At 44.6% G+C, this 16,868-nt stretch overlaps 1 protein-coding gene across 2 annotated transcripts in view; it reads right to left on the bottom strand.

Moving 5' to 3' along the window:
- Positions 1-15,772, bottom strand: part of CLIP2 (CAP-Gly domain containing linker protein 2) — a 127,905-nt gene extending 112,133 nt beyond the window's left edge. For both annotated transcript variants that reach the window (XM_039507617.1, XM_039507618.1), the window contains exons 1-2: positions 15,711-15,772; positions 11,034-11,104 (exon numbers count right to left, since the gene is read on the bottom strand). The gene's annotated coding sequence lies outside the window, so the exon portion shown is untranslated. The remainder of the gene's footprint in view (positions 1-11,033; positions 11,105-15,710) is intronic.
- Between the last annotated feature and the right edge of the window lie 1,096 nt (positions 15,773-16,868).

The raw sequence follows: 16,868 nt of genomic DNA, 5'->3' as shown, positions 1-16,868 counted from the left end.
ACTGAAGTCAAGGGGATTACTGACATAAGTAAGACAAGCCAATCTTGCCCCTATGTTTCCATGTATCATACTAACAGAGCAGAACAGTTTGGGATGGCAGCATTTCAAACTCGCCTCACCACAAAGGAGCATCAGACTTTCTCCATTTCCTGGGGCTCCCAAAGGATCAAGTTCTCACTTGACACATTGCCAGGCCACTGCGTAGAAACCAGGTGCCTTTACTGTGTTCAGAATCCCTCACTGCCCTGAATTCCAGAGTCTTCTGGAAGCACTTGAACCAATTACTGATGTATTTTTAACCTCCTATTGCCTTGTCTCTACAGGGAAAGGCCATTGCATTATAACGGACACAATGTTATCTAAGCATGATAGACAAGGACCATCCTGGTTAGCCCTAGAGTGAATCTTCACACCAGACCACTGTGTATGCTGTAACATTTGTTACAGAAATCCCATTAGACCAGGGGTTCTCAGACTTTTGTACTGGTGACCCCTTTCACATAGCAAGCCTCTGAGTACAACTCCCCCTTATAAATTAAAAACACTTTTTTATATATTTAATGCCATTATAAATGCTGGATGCAAAGCAGGGTTTGGGGTGGAGGCTGAAATCTTGAGACCCCCCATGTAATAACCTCGTGACCCCCTGAGGGGTCCCAAACTCCAATTTGAGAACCCCTGCATCAGACGAACCGTGACCGACCGAGACATAATTCTGAGCATGTCTGTCTTATATACACAATTTTACAGACACACACACATACACACACACGTCCAAATTTTTCACATTTGCTGTCTGGTCACCCAACACTGAATGCTAAATCAGATCAGTTAACACACGGGCGTTCTCCCATATAGTCAAGCCCTTCAAGTGCCCTTAACACAAGCAATGTAAGGAAACAACTAACTTGACTCACTGCCTGACCCACCAAAAGCAAAAAGCTGATCCAATGCAGGGTGGAACCCAGAGCTATAGAGAGAGGAAACGCTAGAGCAGGGGGTCCCAAACCGACAGCTGTAGCTCTAAGATGGGCCGAGGCACAGTCCCCAGTGGTCCACCAGCGTAACGGCCTTCCCCTGTCAAGTCAAACTGTTGGGTTTCAAAGATCTTGAAGCATTTCTTTGAGTGCCGGTTGCTAGGGATTTCTCTGGTTACGACTGTTAGCGTTACAATGAAAAGAAAGCAGGGACGTTATTTACAGTGTTATAGTTCATATGTTCTAATCCTTAACATTAATAATTTTCCTCCAGAAGAGTTAACAGTGGGCTGCAGTGCCTGTTACAGCTGCACAGGTGGGCCACAGGGGGAAAACGTTTGGGCCCCCCTACCCTAGAGCATGGGTCTTGTGACTGAAGCGTGTATTGGCAGTGAGGACGACTGGGTTCTACTTTCACTTGAGCCAGTAATTTCAGCTTGCTGTGCCGGATGAAGACTGAAAATAAGAGTACCAGTCTCACGGGGGGGGGAACGACATGAGGCTTAGTTCATGGATGTCTGTTATCATACATACATGTTCATGGATGTCTTATGTGGTTTGAGATCATCAAACTGAAGGTGCTATGGAAGAGTGAAGTATCTATTATTACCAAGCCCTAAGCCACTGAGGAGGCCTCATCACTGCTCTTGTTCCATTGCAGTCATTCTGCTGTCTGTCTGTCACTATTCGTGAGGCAGCTCGGCGGTGACTGAGACCAGTTCCCAGAACCCCTCCTCCTCTTTGCTGATTCACCAGTGCACATTAAGTTTCCCACACAAAGAGCTGACCCACCCACCATGGTTCATGCTTCTCTGACTGCTGCTCTCTCTGGAGTCTCCGTGATTTCCCCAGACCACAGTTAACATGGACGCATTTATGTAATTCCCACCACCCCTAATGGTGGAGACAGGAAGGCCAGGAACTTAAACAATGTTTTTTGCCCATTGTACATTAGTCACATATCGTTTCCTACTTAAGCCTACAGAGCCCCAGAACAAAAGGCCTCTTCAGAAGAAAAGCTCTGGATGGCTCAGGGGCTTGGAGCTGGAAGAAGGACATTCCCCCTAAAAGTCACCAGTTCAAATCCTGCCCAAGTCAGCAGATGGCAAGTTTCAATTACTGCTACCAAGTGACTTATTACAACTAACATGCGCTAAAAATCAAACCATCATTGTTACACTGCCCACCCTCCTGCCAGCTTCTTTATTCCACCCACCTCTTACTGTTTGACTTTTAGACTGTAAGATCTTTGGGGCATGGGCTGACTTTGCTCTGCATTTGTGCCGTGCCTGCCATAAAGAAGCCTTAAGCAGAGTGGGGCCTTTAGGTGCTAATGCAACAGAGCCACAAGAATCTCATCTGATGGGTGCGCAGAGGCTTATGCAATATAAGGCAGAGATCACGGGCTAGTTCCTAGCAGATGGGCATCCACAGCACAGAAATCACTGTTCTGCACAGCAGTCAGATAGGCAAGGAAAGTGAACTACTCCCTCCCTCTGCTCTCTCCGCATCAGGGCTGAGGCCCAGCTGGTTGGGTTGGGGGGGGCTTGCACTGCATGGGGTGTGCACCTCCTGGGACGGGGCTATCAATCCGGCATCTTTCACCAGCACGGGACTCTTTTGCAAGAGCAGCTTTGCTGCACAGTCAGTTTTTAATCACACTTCTAATCTTACGGTTTCTACAAGCCACAGTGCTACTGGAAAGCACCCATATATTGGTTCTTAACGTTTTGTGGAGCTAGGCAGACAGTGAGCAGATCCTGCTTGAAGGAGCATGGTGGAAGTAAAACTTCACATTATCTAACACAATTTAAATGTAAAGGGAGTCAGGAAAGTGTCAGAGTGACCTGAGAATCCAGACAGAATGGGAGCGTTAAAGGACTGTGCTTCATTTAGATCATTAGGGTGTCATCTCTTGATAGCTGTACCCCTGGCAGTTGCTTTACTGCTTATAGCAGGTTTATTATGCAGGAAAATGTCATTTACCAAAAAAAAACGGTCTTTCTGCACTACAAATCCCACTGTTCCACCCTGTACTATAGGCAAGATCATAACCATGTTCTGTAACCAAGGCAAAGACTTGGCGCTGTCCAGATGTGCCAGTATAGCCTGGTTACAAAATACAGCTACGGGGGGGCCCCTGACACAATTGTATTGGTAGAGTAAACAGTTCTATGCAGTGAAAAACTCAGAGCATTAAACTGGAGATGTGACTTCTTTTAGCCAAGGCAAGCCATAAACTTCAGGCACCCTAAGGGAGATTAGATCCTAAGTATTCCATAAACGTGAACTATCCTATCACCTCTGAGTGCCCTTTAGAATTTGGTGTCCCAAAAGGGCATTTTTCAAGTGCCCTAACACCTCCTGTGCTTTATAGCCAATGAACTCACGTATTAAGTTTCATTTTCATAGGGGAAAGATGTGCTTGCTGATGCCTCAAAGGTCTCAAGACTAAAAATCTGCAGAAGGTTAGATGAATCCTTGTTATCTCAAGCACCATTTATTGGGATGCATTTACAGAGGGCTTCCCCTATAGAACAGACTTTAGCAAGTTCAGAAAGCTTTCGCGCAGATCTCAACGAAAGCTGGAAAAAAATTCCATGACATTCTGTGCTGTCCTACTGAACTTAAGCATAGACTTTCCCCAGGCTGAGCAGTATGTTCAGTACAGGATTGGCCGACAGATAGCTGATTAACGGGCAGTCCTATGGAAAGGCCGTTCTGATCACATAGGATAGTGCTATTCATCTATATTCATTCTAGTTCCAATAGTTTAATGACTTTGCCACTTTAACCAGCTGATGTATTAACTGGTGCACCTCATGTATTTGTATGATCTGTAATATTTCCATGCCCTGTTCCAAATATGGAACCACCCACTTTTCTCGTCTAGTTACCGAGATTCTCAGTGCCAAAGATCAGTATTTTTCCTAAAATAAATAAAACACAAATGCAAAGAAACTACCCAAATATAGCTGTTTTAACTCACAATCCTCCTCATTCATCCACTCTTAAGTGGTTGTATTTGGATTCATCCCAGAATCCTTTGCACTGGTTCCCCATGATACTTCAAACCACATGACAAGTTCTGCAGCACTTCAAAAAAGCATCATTAGATTTGGTGCCACACATAGTGCGAGGCTCTGGCCACTAAGGAGCGGATAGCAGGAAAAAAGGACAGAATTTTTCCTTGTGACACACAGGTTGAGACACCATTATATTTATGCCATGTTATCCCTCAGTAAACTGCCATTCAAGGACAGACTGCTGTGTTGGTCACTAACTAAAATATCCTCGTTCTAGTCAAGGATGTCCTTATTTTATCCATGTGGAAACTGAGGCCAAGGAGGTTAAGAGACTTGTTCAAGATCACACAGTGCCTGACACTATCCACCAAGCTAGAGCAGTAACTTTGTTAGCTATAAACTAACCAGAAGCTATAGAACTAAGCTAAGTGGAAGCTCTATAGAACTACTATAGTAGAGCTAAACAGAAGCTATATAACTAAGAAACAGATTATAGTCTTGGGGAAGCCTGTGTGGAGAGATGTGACTACATGCATTAAACCAGTGTTTTACAGATACAAAATGCTCGATATTCAAAATGAAGCTAAAGAAAAATCCGTTAAGTACATTTTCCATGATGTAATTGCCTCGTAAGTTGTTCCAATAGAGGCCTCCTTTTCTGGGGTACTTACACATTCAGAAGCACTTCAACATCCAGGAGACATGCTAACAAGTCATGAATGGAAATGGGAGAGCTCCCAAGTGATGGGAAAGTCTGGGTTGTTTCTAGAGGCAGCTGCTTTTCACGCCTGCCAGGCTCAAAGAATTATTGAAAACTTTCCAGCACTAATTGGCAAACACAAAAGTCTTCAGAGCCTGATGCAATAAACCAGGGGTCAGCAGAAAAAATGGATCTCCCAGAAAAAGGCATTGTCAGTAATTGCACCGAAACTTGGTGCAACGTTTTGGCCAATTGGTTTTACAGGGGCTGTGTTGGGAGGGAAGTTACAGTTGCACATCAGCCCAGGCACGGGTAGGAAGTGGTATGAAGGGGCTGATGAGATAAAAAGAATTTAAAACAGACGGAAAAAAAAATCAAAGGGAAACCCCAAGTAACACGTACATAGCTTCTTCCTGTATTCTAAGTACAATACAAATGTTTAATGAAGCCTTCCCTGCAACACTGTGAAATGTTAATACAATAAATAAGTTAATTATTACTGAAATGCCCTTTGAGAGTCAATGGAAGTTAGGTGCCCTGATGCTTTTGAAAAAAAAAAAAATCTTACTCTGTATGAGTAATGGATAAATAAGTCCATTTTACAGATGGGAAAACTGAGGTACATAGGTTAAGTGACTCATTCTAGGCCACTGCAAGAATCAGTGTCAGAGTTAGTTCTCCCAAAATTAAGTAACAAATTTAAGCCATGTCAATGTCTCAGATCTCTTTTGTGCCTTAATATGGGTCATTCCTTCCTGAGAGGCAGCCTGGGTCCAGGGGATAGGGCACTTGAGTGGGACTCAGGGGAGCTGAGTTTTATTCCTGGCTCTGCTACATAACTTTGAGCATGTCATGCCTCTTTTATTATATTAATTATTTATTTACTATTGTACAGCAGCTAACTGCACAAGAGACTTAATTACTACTGTAATAGAAATAATAAAACATCCATAGAGAAGCACTCTGAGTTGTGAGCCCAGACAGTCCCCACCCACCCAAACTGATATAGTATTTGAAGTCATCAAGCTGGAGTCGACAATGTTAAGCCACAGGAGTGCAATTTGACAGTCCTTGGTTACATTTATTTAAATGTGTTCCTTTCACTTCTGCTGTAATTGCGCCAACTCTGGCTATTTGCTGGATCAGATTTTGTTTTTCGGTTTAGAAAGTAGCTAATAAAAATATTGTTCCTTTAGGACTTGTTCCAAGGCAATAGGGCTGATGCAAAAATGTTGTAATTTTTATTGGCTTTTTAACAAAAAGAAACAACTTTTTTTTAAAGACTAAACGAGAGATGAGTGCTGGTATAAGGTGTGACTCCAAGAGTCATGTGGAATGAAGTCATCTCTCCACTGAGGGAAGCACTGTGCTAGAACATGAAAACCAGAAGCTGAAACTGACTATAAACCAAATGAAATTGACCTGTGTAGTTTTATCATCCCAGCAAAATGAAAAGAAACTGCATAAGGCCCCCCCATCTAAGGAGCAGGTATAACGGTGTTAAAAGTGTGTGTGCACTGTTGAAACAGACTCTATACATGGTAGGGTTCTGTGTTTGTTTCTTAACAATCTACCTACCACCCACATTCAGTTTACAAGTAAAAAGATGTTTTTTTCCCCCAACTGCTAGCTCTGGAGAATCAACCAATGATCTGAGAGCTGAAATGGGTTTTTTACTGCTCACGCATCACTGTCAGCAATAAAGATTCTGCAACAAAAATGCATGTTAGGAAGGAAAGGATGATTCTGTGGCTAAGGCACTAATATAGGACTCAGGAGGGCTGGGTTCAATTCCTGGATCTGCTGCAGACTTCTTGTGCAAATCACCTAATTTCTGTTTCACCCACCCTTTGCCTGTCTTGTCTAATTGGACCAGAGAGATCTCTGGGATAGTGTCTCTCACTATTAATTTATGCAGTGATCAGCACAACGTGTTGTTGGGGAACTACAGTAATAAAGCTGGTTTCAGAGTGGTAGCCGTGTTAGTCTGTATCAGCAAAAAGAACGAGTACTTGTGACACCTTAGAGACTAACAAATTTATTTGGCCATAGGCTTTCGTGGGCTAAAACCCACTTCATCGGATACATGCAGTGGAAAATACCGTAGGAAGAGAGATGTATATATATACACACACACACACACACACACACAGATATCTTCCTACGGTATTTTCCACTGCATGCAACCGATGAAGTGGGTTTTAGCCCACAAAAGCGTATGCCCAAATAAATTTGTAAGTAATAAAGCAGTTAACAATCCTGGAGATGAGGAGGGATCTAGAATAGAATCCAGACCACTCTCTCTGAGCTGTGTTGGCTCTGCAGGACTAAGAGGAGTAAACAGTAATAAAAAATTGTGTGTGTCACTAGTTAGCAGAGACAGCTCTGAACACAAACAGGGAGCAAATGTGTTGGTGAAGAAACAGCTAGGTTTTTACATCATAGGCCCACACTAACAGTGACCCACAATGCTTTCTATTTAAAAGGGAGCTTGAGTCTTTGTTTATAAGGCCTCAAAGAGGTTTTTTCCCCCATGCTTGGGTTTTTTTAACCTCAGAAATACTAGAAATGTCAACTCTGGTCTTCTCTCGTTTTGCTGGAAGAACTACTACTTGTCTCAGACCACGTGTATTGTGAGTTCTCACACCTCAACTGAAACCATAGAGGAGCTGAAAGCTTCCAAGACATCTTTTCTTCAAAACATTAGTTAATGAATGAAGCTACGTTGGCACTGACACACAAAGCTTTGTCTGACTCAATTCCCTTCCTCTCCCAACAGCTCACTCTCTGATTCATGCAATGTCATCATTTCACTGGCTAAGCAGGGACGGTCTCTTCTGAGTTTGTGAAGTACTACCTGGTACAATGGGGCCCCAATCCAGGCTGGTGTCTTTGGAACTACTGTAATATTGTCAAGCAGAGAGTCCTCTAGGACAAAGACAACCTGAATTTCTAATGTAAAAAACAAGTGTGGGGGCCAGGGGGAGAAATAAAAGCCACAGACTCACAAGCCAACTCAAAGCAGTAAAAAAGGGGCATGAGCCCAATTTATTTCTCTCTCCCTACCAGTAACCACCATTAAACTTCAACAGGAGCTCTGGGTGGTCAGCATCTTTGAAACCAGTCAGGGCATAGAGGGTTTACATAAAATACTTTTTATCTGACCATTGGGAATGAGGCGAAACCAAGTTCTAACAAGTAGGTGAACAAGAACAAGCCCCGTTCTAGCCTAGCTCTCTCTGCCCGGGCTAACACATTGCTTTAATATATAAGCAGCGCATTTAGGACCACTGCCAGGTGGTGTAGGTTAGAACAGTGGTGCTCAATCATGGATACATGTATCCCTGGGGCATGCAGAGGCCTTCCAGGGGGTACATCAACTCATCTAGATATTTGCCTAGTTTTACAACAGGCTACAGAAAAAGCACTAGCAAAGTCAGTACAAACTAAAATCCCATACTAATCAGTTGTTTATACTGCTCTATATACGCTGAAACGTAAGCACAATATTTATATTCCAATTGATTTATTTTATAATTATATCATAAAAATAAGCCATTTTCAGTACTAGTGTGCTGTGACACTTCTGTATTTTTATGTCTGATTTTGTAAGCAAGTAGTTTTTAAGTGAGCTGAAACATGGGGTACGCAAGATAAAATCAGACTCCTGACAGGGGTACAGTAGTCTGGAAAATTTGAGAGCCACTGGGTTAGAACAGCCCCCCAGCCCGGAGACAGCATAGAGCCAAGCAGAATATAAGGAGACAACTGAATCTTGGCCTCATCAGATAATCCAGGCCATGATTTTTATCACAACAGTGTCCCTTTGAATATACAGGTTTTCACTAGTTCCAAAACATCAGCCCTCAGCCTTCCAAGCTCATCGCTCAAACCCCTCACACGGCTCGTCATTGGCATTTTTATAATGGCTCTTGCTAACATTTTAACCTGTGGCTTGCCTCCGTGCTGCTCATTTGAAGTCCTGCACCCTTAGTAGTTTCTGCCAGGCCCAGTGACATTGGTTGGGGAGAGCAGGGCTGTCTGACTGCAGATCTGCTCCTTGCTAGGCCTGGCTAATACAAACGGATTACATTCAAGCAGCTTAGCAGCAGGCAGCAATTGTTTTAAACTGCCAAATAATAGACCCAAGTTTACGAACAGGCCAGGCAGCTCCTCCCCAGCAATGACAGGGCCAGGCTGAAGCGTGCTGATTAGAAGGGGCTCTTCATGAGCGCAGCTGGAAAGAGGAATGTCGCCTAGCAGCGAAGAGAGCAAAAGCTAGGGGCAGACACCGCAAATCTAAACCCCCCTTAAAATGCAAGTCACCCCCGAGAAAACCCTCCTTTCCAACCATGCAGGCTGGGCTGATGAAACCTGACACTCATCTCAACAGGAATAATTTCTGAGCTGGGGTGCACAGGCCTACCAGACTGACAATCAGCAGAACAGCGAACAGCGCTTAGCACTGACATAGTGCTTTGTCTTCAAGCCATTTCCAAACACAGCTCAGACCAGCCTGCCTAGATAGCTAAAGATAACGGGCGCCTCTGCCTTTCACTCACTCGTGTTTATGAGGCCTGTCCAGATGCACCATTAGCCCCTTCCCATGTTTGGAACGGAAGCTGCAAGGGGCAGGGACCTTTATGCCGTATTATTTATACCAAGTACCACATACTCCAGCAGCACTATAGAAATACAACAATACATTCCAGGCTGCCCTTGTTTAGAATGGCATTTCCCAGCTACAGACAAGAAGAAAACGGATCCTGGAGCACAGCAATGCCAACCTCTAAATGATAAGACAACATGAAATCAGCAGCGATGCCCAGCCCGGCAGCCAATGAGTGCCACGCAATCAAAGAGCTGGCACACAAAAGAAAAACCCAGCTCCTGTTTGAAACCAGAACTTGGTCCGAGTTAAGCAATAGATGACGACGGCCAATGTCATTCCCATCTCTCCGGTTTCAGGTCCCTGTTTGTTCCCCCTCCTTGGAATAAAGGAGAGGATGGAGCCATTCTGTGAGCATGCGTATGTTCTTACTGTCAAACCTACACCCAGGCGTGCGGGTTACAAGCCAGGATTGCAGTGTTGGTTGTGTTCAGGTGGGTGTGTTCCAGGGAGGGGGGGCGGGTAGGGACGGAGTGCACATCTCAAAACAAAAATCTCCTCTAACAGTCTCTACCCACCACACGCAGCCTTCCACATTTAATCACTGCCAAGCCAAAGGGGACTGCTGCAGGCAGCAGCATCTCTAGCACAAAACCCAGCCTACCATCAGGACTGTGCCCTTTTCTTTCCCCGGCCCAAGGACAATGCTTTGCCATGAACAAATCCTGTAGCAAGCAGATGCAATGCCAGACTTCAGCGCCCCACCCCTGGCATTTTCCAGCAGGGAACCGCACCAGCTTCATCCATTCCCCCCTCTCCTTTGTTGCTGGCTCAAGATTCATAGATTCCAAGGCCAGAAGGGACCATTGTGGTCATCTAGTCGGAGCCCCTGGATAACACAGGCCAGAGAACTGCCCCCCAAATAATTCCTAGAGCAGCATGGGCTTGCATGATGAGCCCCCCAAATCCCCTTTGCTGCTGTGTTCTTCACCCTCCCTCAACCCAGGCCCTTCTTACCTTCTTCCTTAGCATCCAGCTTGCAGGGGGGCTGTGGGGGAGCCCTCCCGGCTGCTTGCAAGCCCCTCTTGCCCCCCCCCAGCCCTAGCCGGAGGCTGCAGCCCTCAGGAATACAGCCTGCCACTCCCTCAGGCTAACGCTGGCTGCATCCAGGCGAGGGAGAGAAGCCGGAGCAGGAGGGAATTGACGGCACCGATGCAGCCAGAGCTGGAGGATGCTGCTGCCAGACAAGCCCAGGGGCTGCAGAGCGGAATCTCCCCCCTCTCCCTAGCAGGCCATGGGGAGGGGAGCAGGCACTGCAGTCCGCGGGGCTGGCTCGGCTCCTAGCAAGGGGATGGCTATTGCTGAAGAGGCTCCGTCAGTGTCTCTAACGCTGGGCTCTGCGAATCCCCCTTCCCCGCCTGCTTGGAACAAAAGGGGAAGGAGCAGGGGAGGGAGGGGCATTCCAGCTGTTTTTGTCAGAGCTGCACACAAACCTTAATCTTCCCGTTTCCCAGGCCTGAGCCCAGCAACAAAAGCAAGCGGGAGGCTGGAAAATGTAGATCCCCATACAATGCTGGCAGGCAGCGAAGGAGGAAATCTCCACAGGTCAGTTTCAGTGAGGGTTTGTTTAAAGGAACCTACGTGTTTTTAATGGAACGAGGGCTGGAGGCCAAGCTACAACACTGGGAATCAGAAGACTTGGGTAAGGAGTCTGTTCCTACCTCTGCTACCGATGCACTGGGGGGCCTTGGGCAAATCACTTCTCCGGTGCTTAGTGTCTCCGTTTCCCCATCTATCAATAAAGACAAGGGCAATTCTTACAGGTGTGTTGCAAGGCTGAATGCATCAGAACCTAAGAGGCACTCTGAGATCCCCCAAGGCAAGGTGCTCTTTGTACACTTATTAATTACCATGCAGGAGAGAGAGAGACTGTAAAAAATCTCCTATAGTAAGTGGAAGTCATTTTTAAAACTCCCTTGTAGGCCAACCAGCTGTACTGAGCCACAGAAGCCTCAGTGTTTCATTTTAAAGTCTTTGCTCAGGGCTACTTTATGCCTCTTGAGTTTCAGGTTCAAACACCCCCCCTCCCTTCTCCCCTAAAAAAAATAAATAATCAAACTGAAAGTCAGTCAAAGTCATCCAGTTTCACAGTCTCCCCCGCAAAAATACTAAGTAGTCCCAGACCCCCTTGGAAGGCCGCCCAGCCTCACCTAAAAGTTCACAGCCCTCTGCCACAAATTCCCCCCAACTCTCCTGGCTTCATCCAGCTCTGATCTTAAAATACTTTTTCCTCCCTGCCCCCCAAAAAGGGGTGGGATGGGGAGGAAACTTCCCCTCCCACTCAACAGAGATGCTTGGTTCTTCAAAGAGACCCATCATTCAAGGACCTTCAAGTAGCCCCCTTTCCTCATCATTTCGGTTTTGCTCCAGGTAACTCAAGGGAGGGTTTTTCTAAACTACATTGAACGTTCTGGGTATTTTTTAACTTATGATGATGATTATTATTTATTTGTGTAAAGGAGGGGGAGGAAGCAGGAAATACCTTGTGGCTTGAAAAAGACAATCTGACTCTGGAGAACTTAACTAGAATGTTTCTAGGGAGCCCAGTAAAAAGGTACCACCTGCAGCTTATGATTCAGTCCTTAGTTTAAAAGCCAGGAATGATGGGAAAAGATGATTGAGTTTGGTAAGAGATGGGCCTTTTGCTATGTTATCACCATGCTGATACTCTCAGATTTGTAAGCAGGCACAGCTGAGCTGAATTGCTGCTTGGCTGGCAAAACCTGCAAGGCAGAGGTAGGCGCTGCAGGAAATGGCACTTTGCCCTCCGAGTCCCTAGAAAGTAGTGCTTCTGCAGGTGTGGGGTATCTCTTGCTGCCAGAGGTGCGCTCTTTTGGATGAGAAGTCAGCATTAGAGATCTCAAGGTGCTTCACTCCCATAGCACCTTTTCTCCAAGGATCTCAATGGAGTTTACCAAAATCAGTGAATTAAGCCTGAAAAAAGCCCTGCGAGGCAGGCAACTATTCTCATGTCCCATTTTACAGGCGGGGAAACCAACACAAAAAGGTGAAAAGACCTGCTCAAACTCAGAACCCTGACTCCTAGGCCTTTCTTTCTCTGTTGAGAAAGTGGATAAGGAAAAGTTATTTACTTATTCACATAATACAAGAACTAGGGGTCACCAAATGAAATTAATAGGCAGCAGGTTTAAAACAAATAAAAGGAAGTTCTTTCTTCTTGGCGCACAGTCAACTTGGCTTACTCTCTCCTGAGGAGGGGAGGGAGGCTAGGACTGTTTAAATAAAAAAAGGAAAATGGACTGTGGCATGGTGGCTGCTAAGTCCATAAATGGCTATTAGCCAGGTGGTAAGAATGTGTCCCTAGCTCTGTCTGTCTGAGGATGATGGAGATGGGATGCAGAGAGATCATTTTGATCATTGCCTGTTAGGTTCACTCCCTCTCAGGCACCTGGGGCATTGGCCACTGGATGATAGACAGGGCTGGGCCAGATGGGACTTCTGTCTGACCAGTTTTCCTATGATATGTTAGAAAGTTGCTACATATCCCACCCCACCCCCAAATGACTGATTTCAATGGTGGGTGCAGCAAAGTGGGGGGCACTGTGGCCTGGTGGAGAGAGGCCTAGATTACAAACTGGAGTCCTTGGTTCTATTGCTGGCTCTGCCACTGGCCTGCTGGGTGACCTTAGGCAAGTCACATCACCTCTCTGTGCTTCAAGTATCAGAGGGGTAGCTGTGTTAGTCTGTATCCACAAAAACAACAAGGGGTCCGGTGGCACCTTAAAGACTAACAGATTTATTTGGGCATAAGTTTTCATGGGTAAAATACCAACTTCTTCAGCTTATGCCCAAATAAATCTGTTAGTCTTTAAGGTGCCACCGGACTCCTCGTCGTCTCTGTGCTTCAGTTTCCCCATCTATAAAACAGGGATAATAATACGTAACCTCACTTTGTAAAACATTTTGAGATCTACTGATGAAAAGTGCCTTATACAAGCTAGATAAGAGATTTTCAAAGCTACTCAGGGATTCAGACACACAAAGAGCTTTGAAAATGTCACCTCTCTTTTTAATGTGCTTTCGGATAAGATGTTACAAAATGAGCATTAGTTAGTATTATGAAGCTTAAATAAATCTCTGTGTAACCTCCCTGGATTCAAATTTTAGGTCAATTGCACAATTTTATGAAATATTTTAATGTGATATTTCAGTCTTGGTACTAAAATTTCCATATATGTAATTTCACTCACAGTCCTCTCTCCATTACAGCATATAAGGTCAGCAAATTTTGTGTTGTATTTTCTCAGAGAACAGTTTGTGGTCTGCACAATGGTTGAATGTCATTTCCTCACTTCAGTTTCATTTTAAATTAGTCCTGGGACCTTGTAATAATCTAAAATGCTTTAAAGGTAGGCTTGGAAGGATTAGATTTTTAGCAGTAAATGTTGATTTCATGATGCGCACACAAACTGAAGAAAAAATATTTTCCATCAAGAATAGTCAAAATTTGCAGACAAGCAAAGTACGAAAACTGCAGCTTGAGAACACTTAGAGTTTGATTTAAGGCCACTGACTTTATGCATTTTGATAAGTGATGTTGACAATTTGTGTTTTTAATCGTTTTAAAGCTTTAACTTTTTGAATCTCAGCATCTACTGTCATTAAATAATTATTGTCTGACCACTGCCCCCCACCATTCTGAACATTTAAGTAGATAAAAATAGGAAAAAATGCTTAAAAATAAACTGAATTCTGCTAAGCCTGTTTTAAAGGCAAGTGCATCAGGAGCTGGTCTGTTCCTGAATGGTTTTTGCATTTCACAAGCAGAAGACTTGAGTTACAAGAGCACTTTGCTTTCGCCTGCAAAACTTCCAGTACTCCTGAGAGCTCCTCTCATAAACAGCCATTTATCAAAAGTGACTCTTATTTGCATTTCACCAGCGTGGCTTCAAGCAGGATGAGAGGCCAGTTGTGTTAGGTACTGTACACACTTATAGGAGGACACAGTCCCTGCTTGAAGGAATTTACAATTTAGAGCCCTGATCCTACAATTGGGATCCGCTACTTGGAATCCCTGAAAACCTGTGGGGTCCCAGTGGGCAAGATTCTCCTCTCCCTTGCACTAGGGGGAAGGGATAGCTCAGTGGTTTGAGTATTGACCTGCTAAACCCAGGGTTGGGAATTCAATCCTTGAGGGGGCCACTTAGGGATCTGGGGAAAAAATTGGTCCTGCTAGCAAAGGCAGGGGGCTGGGCTTGATGACTTTCAAGGTCCCTTCCAGTTCTAGGAGATTGGTATATCTCCAATAATAATAAAAAATAAATAGTCTATATTAGTGTAAAACTGGGGTAAGTGAGAGGAGAATCAGGCCCATTGACCTCAACACAGAGCTGGTCAAAAATCTTTCCACTACACTTGTTCCATTGAAAATGCCATTTTGTCAAAACCAAGAGGGTTTGCAGAAATGTATCTGTTTTGATTACGTTTCTCAGGTCCAGGATGGAAATTCTGCTGACAGACTGGAATCCCCCCCATGCAGATTTACCAATAGCACAGTTGTTAGGTAAGCTGGGAGACCTAGGTTTAAGTCCCTCCTCTGCTTGATTTGTAGGCAGGACTTACACCTGCATCTCCGACAGATGAGCACCCTAACCAGCAGGCTGCGGAGCCAGTCTCTCAGGCATGCTTTTTCACAAAACATTTTGGAAGGTCTCAGTTTTGTTGCATAGTGGAACAAAAACAAATTTTGAAACCTCAGACTTTTTTTTTTTGTTTGCAAAAGAGTTGTTTTCTGGACAATCCTATTCAGTGGGGCTCTGCATAGGTACAGGAGCCTGCACTAGCAGACCCCAAATCAGAATCAGAGCACCCCTGTCCTGCAAATAGTTACCCATTTGCTTAACTTTACACAGGTGAGAAGTGCCAGTAGAGTCAATGAGGCAATTATATGCATAAATATTGGCAGGACTAGGGCCTCTAACGAACATTTCTAACCTATTGTATTTGCCTTAACCGTCCTCCTAGCATAGACTTGCCTTGAGCTTTAAGTGATGGGATGGACATTTTGTTTTGAAAAGTGGCTTTTTAGAGGTAGTCAAAACTCTCTCTGCTTGATTGATACGTTATTTTGATCCAGTGACTGGATTTGCATTAGCTTTTGGGATCACTGCAAATCTTCAGGGTTGGGGTTTTTTTTTAATGGTTCTGACGGATTGAAATGTTACACAGACAAAGTAACATAGAAACCAAGGGAATATTCAGCGCGCGCGCGCGCAGACACAGTGAAAAGAAAAGAGCAGACGCATGACATCTATATTGCTATATCTATGTTATCTCTGAATGGGGGAAGCAGAGATGAAATGGACGCAAACTCTTACCTATTTTTTTTCTTTTGCTCAGTGCATCCTCAATCAAATCACCAGGAGGGCTGACGAGATGTCTTGAAACAAAATGAATCTGTCGTTACTTCAAAGGATTACTCTTTCTAAGGCCCTGATGGTGCAAGGTGTTCTTGGGGGGAGGGGAGGATCTGTCACTTCACATGGGGATCTATGAATAACTTCTTGCTAGACCAGGTCCGACATTTGTTAATTCATTCAAATCTCCTCAATATGTATTGTTGTTTTTACATCACCCAAAGCAGGGCTAGGTACAGCACATACACTGCATAGGATCCCAGCCTCAGAGCTCACAATCCATGTCCCTCATCCAGCAATTGGATTTGAGCAAGCAGCCCCCTGTGCCCATGCCGAGCCCCACTGCCTGAAGTAGGACCCTGTGCAGGGTCCATCCACATGAATCCAGTTGAAGGACTGGGGCTTAACTGGGGAGAATACAAAGAAAGGGGGAAGGGATGCGACCCAAGACTCTTCAAAATCCGTTCTAATCATCTTGTCTCTGGGGCTTTTTCAGCTTTTTCCATTATGTTGATTTTTATTTTCTATTTTTGCATTTGTTTGATTGTAACATTTTCTTTTTTTCTTTTTGTTTTTAAATCCTTTGCTATTTTTCTTATTTCCACCCTAACCCTATTGGTCTTAGGGTGACCAGACGTCCTGATAAAATCGGGACTGTCCCGATATTTAATTGTTTGTCCCGTGTCCTGACCGATGTATGGTCGGGACACCATTTGTCCCGATATTTTGCACTCTGGCTTTTTTTTTTTTTTTGCTTCGGTATCCCCCGCAATGTGTCCTGATATTTTGTTCTTGTCATCTGGTCACCCTAATTGGACTTCCCCACCCCAAAACAATTTCAAGCACTCCTCTTTTCTTTCACTTTTACACCAGTGTAACTACAACATCTCGGCCGCACTCTGCTCCCCACCAGGGACTTCTCTCCTGACAGTCCTACCCTTCTTCTTCTCCTTAGGGTCCTATAGCCCAAGTGTCATTGAACGAAAGTTAGTTCTGACGGCTAGTTCTGCTGATGTCAATTACCAAAGGCCAAAATGAGAAAAGTTTGGTGGGTGGAGATTTGCCCTGCTACATGGGATGCTGGAAGTTCTTCCCTGCTCTGTTGGTGTCCTCCAAGCT

Source organism: Mauremys reevesii, linkage group 20 (assembly GCF_016161935.1).
Source record: "Mauremys reevesii isolate NIE-2019 linkage group 20, ASM1616193v1, whole genome shotgun sequence".
NCBI lineage: Eukaryota > Metazoa > Chordata > Testudines > Geoemydidae > Mauremys > Mauremys reevesii.
The sequence above is the reverse complement of the archived record's forward strand: the minus strand, read 5'-3'. Positions and strand labels throughout refer to the sequence as shown.